We start from the raw sequence: 12,197 nt of genomic DNA, 5'->3' as shown, positions 1-12,197 counted from the left end.
TCTTTTTTGAGACTAGGTCTCACTATGTTGCCCAGGCTGGTCTTGAACTCCTAGGCTCAAGCCAAGTAACTGGGATTATAGGTGCGTGACTCCACACCTGGATTAACAAAGCATACTCTTTTATTTATTTATTTATTTATTTATTTATTTATTTATTTATGTATTTTTTGAGATAGAGTCCTGATCTGTCACCAGGCTGGAGTGCAGTGGCGTGATCTCGGCTCACTGCAACCTCTGCCTCCCAGGTTCAAGCGATTCTTGTGCCTCAGCCTCCTGAGTAGCTGGGACTACAGGCACACACCACCATGCCCAGCTAATTTTTGTATTTTTAGTAGAGATGGGATTTCACCGTGTTGGCCAGGATGGTCTCAATCTCTTGACATCGTGATCCACCCGCCTCAGCCTCTCAAAGCGCTGGGATTACAGGCTTGAGCCACCATGCATGGCCAGCACAGTCTATTTTTGAATTTCCATTTTTATTTTAGATTCAGGGGTTATACGTGCAGGTTTTTTACAAGAGTATATTTCACGGTGCTGAAATTTGGGCTTCTATTGCTCCCATCACCCGGATAGTGAACATAATACCGGATAGGAAGTTTTTCAGCCCTTCCTCCATCCCTCCCTCCCTCTCTTCTTTCTTTTGGGGTCCCCAGTGTCTATTGTTCCCATCTTCAGGTCCAAGTGAACCCAAGATTTAGCTCCCACTTACCAAGGAGAACATGTGATATTTGGTTGCCTGTTTCCCCGTTGGTTCATTTAGGATAACTGCTTCCGTCTGCATCTATGTTACAACAAAGGACATGATTTTGTTCTTTTTTATGGCTGCACAGTATTCCATCGTGTATATGTACCACATTTTTCTTTATCCAATCCACAGTTAATGGAGACCTATGTTGATTCCATTTCTGCTACTGTGAATAGTGCTGTGATGAACATACGAGTACACGTCTTTTTGGAAGAATGATTTATTTTCCTTTGGGTATATACCCAGCAATGGGGTTGCTGGGTCAAATGGTCGTTCTATTTTTGGTTCTTTGAGAGATCTTCAAACTGCTTTTCATAGTGGCTGAACTAATTTGCATTCCCACTAACAGCGTATAAGTGTTCCTTTTTCTCTACAACCTCACCAACATCTATTATTTTTTGACTTTTTGATAATAGCCATTCTGACTGGTGTGAGATAGTATCTCATTGTGCATTTCTCTGACAATTACTGATGTTGAGTATTTTTTCTTATGTTTGTTGGCTGCTTGTCTGTCTCCTTTTGAAAAGAGTCTGTTCATGTCCTTTGCTCCCTTTTTAATGGAGTTACTTTTTCTTCTGGGTTTATTTAGGTTCCTTATACATTCTGGATATTAATCCTCTGTTGGATGCATGATTTGCAAATATTTTCCCTTTCTGTAGATTGTTTGTTTACTCTCTTGAGAGTTTCTTTTGCTGCAAAGCACGATCTTGACTTGCAAAACTCACAGTGTCAGGTCAGGGAAAAGAGACAGTCTCTTGAAAGGTCCATAACACACATAGACACATAGACATAGGAACAAACACCACCTGGTGGCATCTCATTCCCCAGCACACCTGCGTATATTACTGGTATCTCTGCTGGCAAAAAGAAAGCAGTCCTGAGGCCACAATTATTTGGCCTAAGTCATCTATCAAGAATTACCTATTTGGAGTAGATGTTGACAAAACGATAAACGTCCAAGCCAAGTCTTCCGGTGACCCACATGTTCTGGCTTCTTTTAGAGATGTAAGACTCTAGGGGAGCTAAAAGGCACATGTTTGCTCTTGGCTTTAAATTCCCATATTATAACAGATGGTCATGGTGTAGCCATATGCCATTAAAACTAGGGAGAGATATTTAGGCTCAAGTTTTAAGATAATGAGGGAACTTGGTGGAGTGCGGTGGAGAGGGCGTTTGTCATAAGCGATTTCCCTGCAAGATTTAGACTTTGGCATGAGAATTTCTTAGTTCTACTGCATACAACTGCACTTCACAAGGCCTTGACCCAGTACGTGGAAGAAATAGAGAAAGCAACAGGAATTCATTTTTAAGTCAGAGGTTCCCACATTTTCTCAGTTAATTAGGTGCCCTTAGCATCTCTAATTTTTCCACTGCACCTCTAGGTCAAAATAAATTGCTAACAATAGCACTAAAAGTAGTTTAGGTCTAAACAACTTAATTATTACTCATATCTTTTTTTTTTTTTTTTTTTTTTTGAGACGGAGTCTCGCTCTGTCGCCCAGACTGGAGTGCAGTGGCGTGATCTCGGCTCACTGCAACCTCCACTTCCCTGGTTCAAGCAATTCCCCTGCCTCAGCCTCCCAAGTAGCTGGGATTACAGGCACACACCACCATGCCTGGCTAATTTTTTTGTATTTTTGGTAGAGATGGGATTTCACCATGTTGGCTCGACTGGTCTCAAACTCCTGACCTCAGACAAACCACCCACCTCGGCTTCCCAAAGTGCTAGGTTTACAGGCATGAGCCACTGTGCCCGGCCTTACTCATATCTTAACAACTTAGTTGTTGCTTAAAGAATAGTACATATAAATTGAAATAAAAATATTTTTCTTTTTCTTTTTCTTTTCTTTTCTTTTTTTTCTTTTTTTCTTTTTTTTTTTTTGAGACCGAGTTTCACTCTGTCGCCAGGCTGGAGTGTAGTGGCTTGATCTCTGCTCACTGCAACCTCCGCCTTCCAGGTTCAAGTGATTCCCCTGCCTCAGCCTCCCAAGTAGCTGGGACTACAGGCACATGCCTCCACACACAGCCAATTTTTGTATTTTTAGTAGAGACAGGGTTTCACCATGTTGGCCAGGATGGTCGCAATCGCTTGCCCTCATGATCTGCCCCCCTCATGATCGGCCTCCCAAAGTGTTGGGATTACAGGCGTGAGCCACTGCGCCTGGCCTATTTCATTCTTAACCACAATTACTGAGTGAGGTGTGTGTGCCTGTTGGGCAAGACACAACTCCTCAAACTTTGGAATTGGATGGAACACCACACTGATTCTTGTGCAATGATTGCTTTTATTTCAGCAACGGCTGAAAACTCAGCTCGACAAAGAAAGTATGTAATGGAAAGGAATGTAGCACCATGCAATAATAAAACTGTGAACTCCCTTGAGCTAATAATTCATACAGTGTCCAACAGATGCCGCTATGTTCACAGCTCAAAAATACTCCATGTCACTGCAGAGAGCATGTTTGGAACTACTGTCTCAAATTTGTTGCCACGCTTTTTTTTCTATAGCTTGTTCAAGAACAATGGGATGATGAGAGGTGATATGAGTGAGAGAAGGGGACAATTGAAAGCAGTGAGAGACTCAAGCTGGATTTATGGCATTCTGCCACCAGGTTACCCCACATACACACAGCCACTCTAATTGGAATCACTTTACATTTGTGACAAAACTCTGGTGGGCCTTAGTACATTCCCATAGTCCATTCTCTCCCCAACCCTCTTAACTATTTTTTTAATTTATTTATTTTGAGACAAAGTCTTGCTCTGTTGCCCAGGCTGGAGTGCAATGGCATGATCTCAGCTCACTGCAACCTCTGGCTCCCAGGCTCAAGTGATTCTCCTGCTTTAGCCTCCCAAGTAGTTGGGACTACGGGTGCCTGCCACCATGCCCAGCTAACTTTTTTTTTTCTTTTTGTATTTTTAGTAGAGACAGGGTTTTGCCATGTTGGCCAGGCTGGTTTCGAACTCCTGACCTCAAATGATCCTGTCCGCCTCGGCCTCCCAAAGTGCTGGGATTACAGGCATGAGCCACAGAACTTGGCCCTCTTAGCTATTTTATACCTTTGCTTCTCTTCTCAAACTTGGAACACCTTCTACCCACACTCAAAAGCAGATGATCTTGCTTCATACTTCACTGAGAAGAGACTTCACAGACTCTCTTCATCACATCCCCACCTACATAACTTGCCTCTTCACCTATTACCACAGATGAACAAAACTATCTCAAGTCAATGCCTCCATTTGCGTGCCAAATCTCATTCTTTCTTATTGTCTTAGTTCACTAGGGCTGCTATAACAAACTGCCTTAGACTGGATAATTACTAAAGAATAAGAATTTATTTCTTACAGATCTGGAGGCTGGGAAGTCCAAGATCTAGGCACCAGCAGATTCAGTGTCTGGTGAGGGCCTGTTCCTCACTCGCAGCTTCTTGCTGTGTGCTCACATGGTGGAAAGGTAGAAAGGACGAAAAAGGCTCCCTCAAGCCATTTTATTTTTTCAGGGTACTAATCCCATTCACCTAGTAGCTTCCTAAAGGCCCCACCGCTTAATACTCTTGCATTGGGGATTACATTTCAACATGAATTTGGGAGGGACACAAACATTCAAACCAGAGCACTCATACACTCATGGAATCACTTCAACATTTCTCCTCTCTCTCTGCTACATTAGCATTTTTTCACCCTCTACCAGATCATTTCCAAGAGCATACATGCTGTTATTTCCTTCATCTAAAAAATAAATAAATAAAATTAAAATCATCCATTAACACTTCTTCCCCTGCCAATGACTTCCCCATTTATTTTCTCCTCTTTGCAACAAAAGTCCTCAAAAGAATTATCTGTACTCACAGTCCAATTCCTCTATTCCCGTTGTCCCATAAATCCACACCAATCTTTCTTTCTCCCACCATTCCACTTAAACTTTTCTTATCAAAGTCTCCAGTAGACTCTACGTTGTGAAATTCAATGCTAGATCTAATTCCAAAATACTATTTTTGATTAGCAGTATTTGACACAGGTGATTGCTGCCTTTTTCTTGAAATATTTTTATTCAGTTGGTTTCCAGGATAACACAGACCTCCGTCATCGGCTCCTACATCTCAGTTGCATGTGCTGGGTTTTTTTCTTTTTCTTCCTCCACCTTTGGTGATCTCATTCAATACCATGGTTTTAAAGGCATTCTATCTACTGGATTACAACCAAATTTACATCCCCATCCCCAAAATTCTTTCCTAAAATCTAGACGTGTGTGATTGCCCTACTCAATAGCGCTCCTCGTTTGAATAGAAGATATTTCAAACTTAACGTAATCAAACCGGAGTGCTGATCTTCATGAGGAAACCTGTTCTACCCATAGTTTTTCCCATCTCAGTTGATGGTAAATCCATCCTTCCAGTTGTTCAGGTCAAAAACCCAAGGGTGTGTGTGTTCCATACAAGTAGGAGTAAACGCAGTCTACCATATCTCTTCCTTCAGCTACAGCTAAAAACCCTGGACAAAACACATAAAATAAATATCAGAAGACTGAAAAGTGGAGAAAATATGGAAAATTAGCTAGATACTTTAGGATTCAAAAAAGGATAGAGAGGTTAGTTTCCTATTTAACTTTTTCACTTATATATTCTGGACTGGAGAATCTCGGAATCTGGAAACACCATGCAAATAGCTGACAAAGGAAACGCCCCAAGAAAAGACTGCTCTTTTTAGCCAAACCACAAGGTTTGATTAAAAAGCATTCTTTTTAATCAGAGGGGAGATCCTCATGGTCCCTTCTGCATCTTCTGGACATTCTGCCTCTATCAGAAAATCCTTCTCTGCTATCAGCCTCCACCACCAGCCTCTTATGCTCTCCCGTGGACATAATCTTTTGAAACAAAATTCAGAAAGTTTTACAGGTGAATTTGCTTTTTAGCCCTAAAACACACTTCTATGGAAGGAGTAAAATTAAGCTGGATACTTCCTTGAGTGGTGGAAGGAAAAGAGGAAATTACATGGAAAAGAAGAAAAATCCTAGAAATGAACCTCTCAAGATATTCTCCAGGCACATGAGTGGAAGAAGAACTGCTCTTGGTAAAGGGAAAGTAGCATGAGCCCCTGGTGACTTGGCTCTCTACCCTCTCTTCTTTCTGCGCTGAAGCTACAGAGCTCCTCAGAGCACTTTGAAAAACACCAAATAGTGGCAGAAATAGATGGAGCTCAAAGAATGTGCTGTTCCATCAACAACCAACATAAATAATGGATCCTTACAAATAGAACTGAAATGTTAACTGCATCCCAAATTAATGGTGCTGAAAAGAATGTATTATAGACCAGTGTCTCAGTCTAAATGTGGATGATACAGTCATCACTGTGCCCAGACATCTGGTACATAAACACTTGGATATTTTGGAGCAGGATGAGCAAACACAATGGCAAAGCTCTGAAAGGCGACTGGCCAACTGAGCAGAGAGGTTAGCAGAGCTGACCAGCACATGGAAACAAATTTTGCTTGCCCATTGACAGGACATGACTTGATTGCATAATGTTGAATTTTTTTTCCTTTTTTTTGTCCTTCATGTCAGATGGGTAATGTGCTGACACCATAACAAGGTTGGAGGGAGGCACATCTCACATGTGAGTGTGAAAACCCAATCATCACATGTATGAACCACAAAAGGATCTCAATATGCCTTTAAATAAGAATCTCAACTTTTAAAATATTTTGAAAACACTGAGCCTTATATCAGTATCGAAAAGTCAACTTTGAAATAAAAGGTTGTTTAAAATATTCTATTAGGCCAACTCAGAGTCTTCAAGGGGTGGAAGCTATTACTATCTCCCTATCTTTTGTAAAAATAAATAAATAAACAGGGGTAGATAACCTCTAAGTAAATTTGATAGGTGCAAAATTCTCTCTTTAATCATTTCCCCAATAATTATTTATCCTTTTTATCCAAGATGATAAAGAGCACTTATCCTCTTGTACCAGATACCATAGTATTTTAATAGAACATTTAAAATATGAGTAATATATCATAGATAAAATACTCAAAGGAAAGATTTGGAAAACTTGTAATACTAGTGCAGTGAAATTAACACAGCTTTGGAGTCAGACAAGCCAGAATTTGGTTCTTGTTACCAATTTATCAGTGGCATCTTGAAACCAAAGCAGTCTCAGGGACGATCAGAAAACCAAGGCCATCGAGTACATGTGGGGTTGGGGGAGCCTGGGACTGAAGACCCTATTCTTTATCTTATACTTGGAAGAATCCTAGTAAAATCCTAGAATTAATGTTCTGACACGAAGACAGGCAAGTCACTGACTTGCCAAAGAATCACATCATTTTCGAAGTGAGAGGTACTTTGGTCTCATCATCCAACCAACTCTCCCAGTTTGACTTGATGGTTAGACTGGAGAGAGGGTCAGAAGTATTGGTTTATGGGCTAGTTGTATGTAAGTATTGTCTGTGTGTGTGTCTGTGTGTGTGTGTGTGTGTGAGTGTGTGTTTGTGTGTGTGTTCATCCTTACCTTATTGGTGGGCCAGTCCCAGTCCCATCTTAAAATCCAAAGGGGGTGAAATATAGGAGAAGAGCAATTCTGTTACTTTGCAGCAACCTAGTGATAGATCTACACAATTTAACATTCAGTTTCTTCCTAGAATTCACAGTTCCCCGCAGGGAGAAAATACTACCAAAGCCATTTTTTCTAATTTCATTTTGAGACTCATATACATTTCATATTTAAGATTATTACTTGTTTTACTAAAACACTGTCAAGTATGTATTCCTGGTTCCTTTTGTGCACCACATGGACATATCCATGACTTTTCTAGCAACTTAAATGTTCCCCCTAAATATGTATAAAAGCATAATACTATGACAGGTCTCACCCTGTCACCCAGGCTGGAGTACAGTGGCGCAATCTCAGCTCACTGCAGCCTCCACCTTCCGGGCTCAAGTGATCCTCCCACTTCAGCCTCCCAAGTAGCTGGGACTACAGGTACACACCACCATGCCCAGCTAATTTTAATTTTTGTAGAGACAATGTCTCTCCATGTTGCCCAGGCTGTTCTTGAACTCCTGGGCTCAAGCAATCCACCTGCCTTGGCCTCCCAAAGTGCTGGGATTACAGGTGTGAGCCACTGCGACTAGCTCATTAGTCTATTTAGATCATGCATATCATCATAGGATTGCAAGAATTATTACAAAATAAGCCATATCACCTCTCCTTGCTGTCAAAAATAGACTGGAACTCTGGAAAGAGAAGCTTCCCCTTGATCCAAGAATCTGCACTGATTATGAGCTGCTGCACAGGAAATTTACCAGGCCTCAGCATTACCCTGTGTCCGTTCTAAGTTAACGTGTCATCAATTCTTCAAAACTCAGCTGTTGCTGGCATATCATTTTCCAAACAGAGAAGATAAGTTGCAACATCCATTCTGAACACTAAATAATACCATCTTGATGTACATAGCAAAGCTAAGTAACCATACCGAGAGTGACCATTCATTAGAGAAATCTGCCCGCCCACACAGCTGGGAAGCTCATCAGCCCACGTGTGTTGAGCACAAGGCACTCTTTTTTTTTTCCTTTTTCCAGACAGGGTCTTACTCTGTTGCCCAGGCTGGAGTACAGTGGTGCAGTCATAGCTCACTGTAGCCTCAAACTCTAGGGTTCAAACAATTCTTCCACCTCAGCCTATTAAGTAGCTGGGACTGCAGGTGCATGTCACCACATCTGGCCAATTTTTTATTTTTTGTAGGGACAGAGTCTTACTATGTTGCCCAGGCTGGTATCGAACTCCTAGGCTCAAGGGATCCCCCTTCCTGTAATCCCAAAGCACTGGGATTACAGGTGTGAGCTGCCACCAAAGAACTCTTGATATACATGACGTCATCTAATCCTTACAGCAGCCCTGCTATTATTACTCCCATTTTATAGACATGGAGACTGAGGCTCAAAGGTCAAATAACTTTCCCAAATTTACCAGTTAAGGGACAGCATCTCAGTTCCACCCTTGGTCTAATTCCAAAGCCTCACTAGAGAACAGAATGTACAATTCATATCACCTTTAAAGATCGGGGTGAGATTTCAAAGGCAGTTACTTCAGGCTGCGCTTCCAGATGTAGAGAAGAGCCAATCACTCGCTTCCCATCTGAAAAGTTTCAGGAGCTCCAGGCTCTTTGCCTGTCCTTGAACACACTCCTGCTTTTCCAGAGCTGTTGCTCCTCTCAGGTCAGCAGAAGCACATGGGGAAGTGGCAGGACCCTGAGATGGCAACCAAGAGGCGTGGGGTCAGGCCCAGCTCTGTATTATCAGCCAGAGCTTCCTGGGCTTTCTTTTGCAAAGTAAGAGGATAGTACTAGATCCTTGATTTCAGCTGTGCTATATCCAAACCCAAATAAAAGATGCCTGGCTTTTTAGTTAGCTTAATCTCAACAGTCTCTATCTACCCTAAAATGCCACAGTTTGCAGTGATTTCTCACGAAGCCTTCCTTCATAGCTCACCCAGCCCACTGTGATCTCTTTCTGCTCTGAATTCATGACTCATCCTTGCCATATAAAATGCTGCCCCAACATTTAGCAGGGCTGGGACAAGAATATAAAGGGAGAACCATGTACCATTTATCTAAATATGTAAAACGTATAAATCAAACTAATAAGCTGTCATATATGCTCTATTCTTCTACCCTGTCAAAATCATCTTCAGAATGCACTGAAAGCCCAGGCTTCAGTTTAGAATCCTCAGAGCTCCTGGAAGCCTGTTCTGGAAAGTGACAGTGAACACAGAGCCACTCTTGGTCTAGGACTCTGGCCTGCAGCCCTCCCAACTTTATCTCCAACCTGGCTCTGTTTCCACAGCAAGAAGGGGGGTCCCAGGTGTGGACACACCAGTACACACACACATGCCATCAACCTTCACACACACACACACACACACAGCTGTCTCTTGCCTACCACTGGGTTCCTTGGAGAACAGATCCGAAAAGAGGCACGTTCAGGAGTTGTGCCTCTTCCCAGATGTGGCTTAGAGTTGGCTCAGGACTTTTTGGACTGGGTATTCTGCAATCCCAGGAGCACGGAGCAGGGTCCAGAAGAAGGTGGGTGGCCCCTTACTTCCTGCCTCCCCTCACCCCTCTCGCACACACCATGCACTCCTTGCTTGGAAGGTGGCCTTTGGATGGAAGAAAAGGCAGGCTCTTGAAGACATGTGTGCAGAGCAGGGGACCCTGTTGTTGGAGTGTGAAGGCAACACTAACTTCCTGACATGACTTTCATCCTTTCTTACCTTTACCTCACCTACTTTCCTCTTGTCAGATACGATCTTGAGAAAGCTCTGCTTCCTATGAGTCCCAGCCTTTCCCTAACTATCAGGGATGGATAAGTGTCTTAATCGGTTCAGGCTGCTTTAACAAAATACCACAGACTGGGTGGTTTGTAAACAATAGACATTTACTTCTCACAGTTCTGGGGGCTGGAAGTCCAAGATCAGGGTGCCAGCATGGTTGGGGGTCTGGTGAGGGCCCTCTTCTGGGTTGCAAACTGTGGTCTTCTTGTTGTATCCTCACATGGTGGAAACAGGGCAGGAGAGCTGTCTGGGATCTCCCCTCTAAGGGCATTAATCCCATTCATGAGGACTTCACCCTCATGACCTAATCACTTCCTAAAGGTCCCGCCTCATTATACCATCCTAACAAGAGATTTCAACACATAAATTTGGAGGGGGAAGTGCACATTCAGTCCATAACAATAAATAATTGAATATTTTACTTTCAGGCTATTGACAGGTTTTCCTCTAAAGAATGCCTTTTCTGTTACAAGAATCTTTATTTAGCATTTATACAGAGTTCTAGAAACCTAAGCAATCAATAATCAACCATTTAGATTTAACTGTCTATCACAAGGGTCATAGCTATAAAGCATTTCTTCACTTAGTGTTTCTTCATCTTTAAGTCAATCTTTTAATTCATTTGTGGTTTACTGTAAATAGATTTCTCCAGCATATTCATCACATAGAATATGAGAGCTATACCCTCCGAAACCACGTATATTCACGTGTATGTTTCTGTTGCTACCTGGATGAAGGATACTTTGGCTGGGTATGGAAACCTTAGCTTGTAATCTTTTTCTAGTACTAGTTAATATATACAATCCAACTGTTTCCTAGTTTCCAGTGATGACAGACGAGGCATTCAACATCACTCCAAATCTTTTGCTTCAGTAAGTTTCTTATTTTCAGTCCGGAAGCTTTTCAGTTTCATCTTTATGCTTAGAGTTCAGCTGTTTTACCAGGATATGCCTAGGTCTGGGCCTTCATAGTCTTTTCTGAAGAGGCATGCACCCTCTCCACTTACAAATTTGTGTCTCTCTCCTACTTAGGGGTCTCTTCGTCTATTACCTGTCCAGTGTTTGCTCCTCTGTTGGTTTCTTTTTCTCCTCCTGGAACTTCTATTATTTGTATGTGAAGTTTCTTAGATCTGTCTTCCAAGTTCCTCATCTTTCCCCTCACAATTTGTGTCTGTTTTGAAATTAGCTTTCATTTGATTTCCTAGGTCACAAATTTGTGTCTCAACAATAAATAGCCTCTCTTCAGTTAACTACTGAATATTTTAAAGGAATCATTTGCATTGATGGAAGTAAAACTTTTATTGAGGGATAACACACATACATGAAAATGTACAGATTATATGTGTCCAACTCAATACATTTTTTGTGAGGCGAACAAGAAAATAACATAACAGATTATATAATAAACCAAAATAGAAATTATAAATCAATGGTTTAAAATTTCTCTTTCATCACATAGCATATGAGAGCTATACTCTCCCAGACTGTATATATCCACGCTTATGTTTCTGTTGCTACCTGGATGAAGGATACTTTGGCTGGGTATGGAAACCTTAGCTTGTAGTCTTTTTCTAGCACTAGTTAATATATGCAGTCCAACTGTTTCCTAGCTTCCAGTGATGACAGACAAGGCATTCAACATCACTCCAAATCTTTTGCTTTAGTAAGTTTCTTATTTTCAGTCCAGAAGATTTTCAGCTTTTCAGCTGATAAATCAATAGTTTATAATTTCTCTTTTGGTTTATTATTTAATCTGTTATGTAAAAGGCTTTAAGTTATTTTATTATACAAATTTTAAACATGCACAAGATTGCAGAGAATAGCACATGAACTCTTGCACACCGCTCCCAGATTCAACAGTTCTCAAGCGTTTTCCATACTTACCTACCCACGTCTATTTTCTTTTTCTTTGTTAAAAGTATTTTAAAGAAAATCCTAGACAACATGTCCTTTCTCTCCTGCATACTTTAGCCCCTAAAGTATAACAGCATTATCTTCCTTAATCCCAATGTTATCACATCTAATAAAATTAACGATAATTCTTCAGAGACATTTTATAATCAGACCATGATTAGATTCTTCCAGTTGTCTCAAAAATACCTGTACAGGGTCCGGTGCAGTGGCT

At 41.3% G+C, this 12,197-nt stretch overlaps 1 non-coding gene across 1 annotated transcript; it reads right to left on the bottom strand.

Moving 5' to 3' along the window:
- Positions 1-6,300: 6,300 nt before the first annotated feature.
- Positions 6,301-6,404, bottom strand: LOC112128655 (small nucleolar RNA U13). The gene has a single exon (XR_002911144.1). It is a non-coding gene; the product is annotated as a small nucleolar RNA U13 (small nucleolar RNA).
- Positions 6,405-12,197: the final 5,793 nt, after the last annotated feature.

This window comes from Pongo abelii, chromosome 14 (assembly GCF_028885655.2).
Source record: "Pongo abelii isolate AG06213 chromosome 14, NHGRI_mPonAbe1-v2.0_pri, whole genome shotgun sequence".
Classification (NCBI taxonomy): Eukaryota; Metazoa; Chordata; class Mammalia; order Primates; family Hominidae; genus Pongo; species Pongo abelii.
The sequence above is the reverse complement of the archived record's forward strand: the minus strand, read 5'-3'. Positions and strand labels throughout refer to the sequence as shown.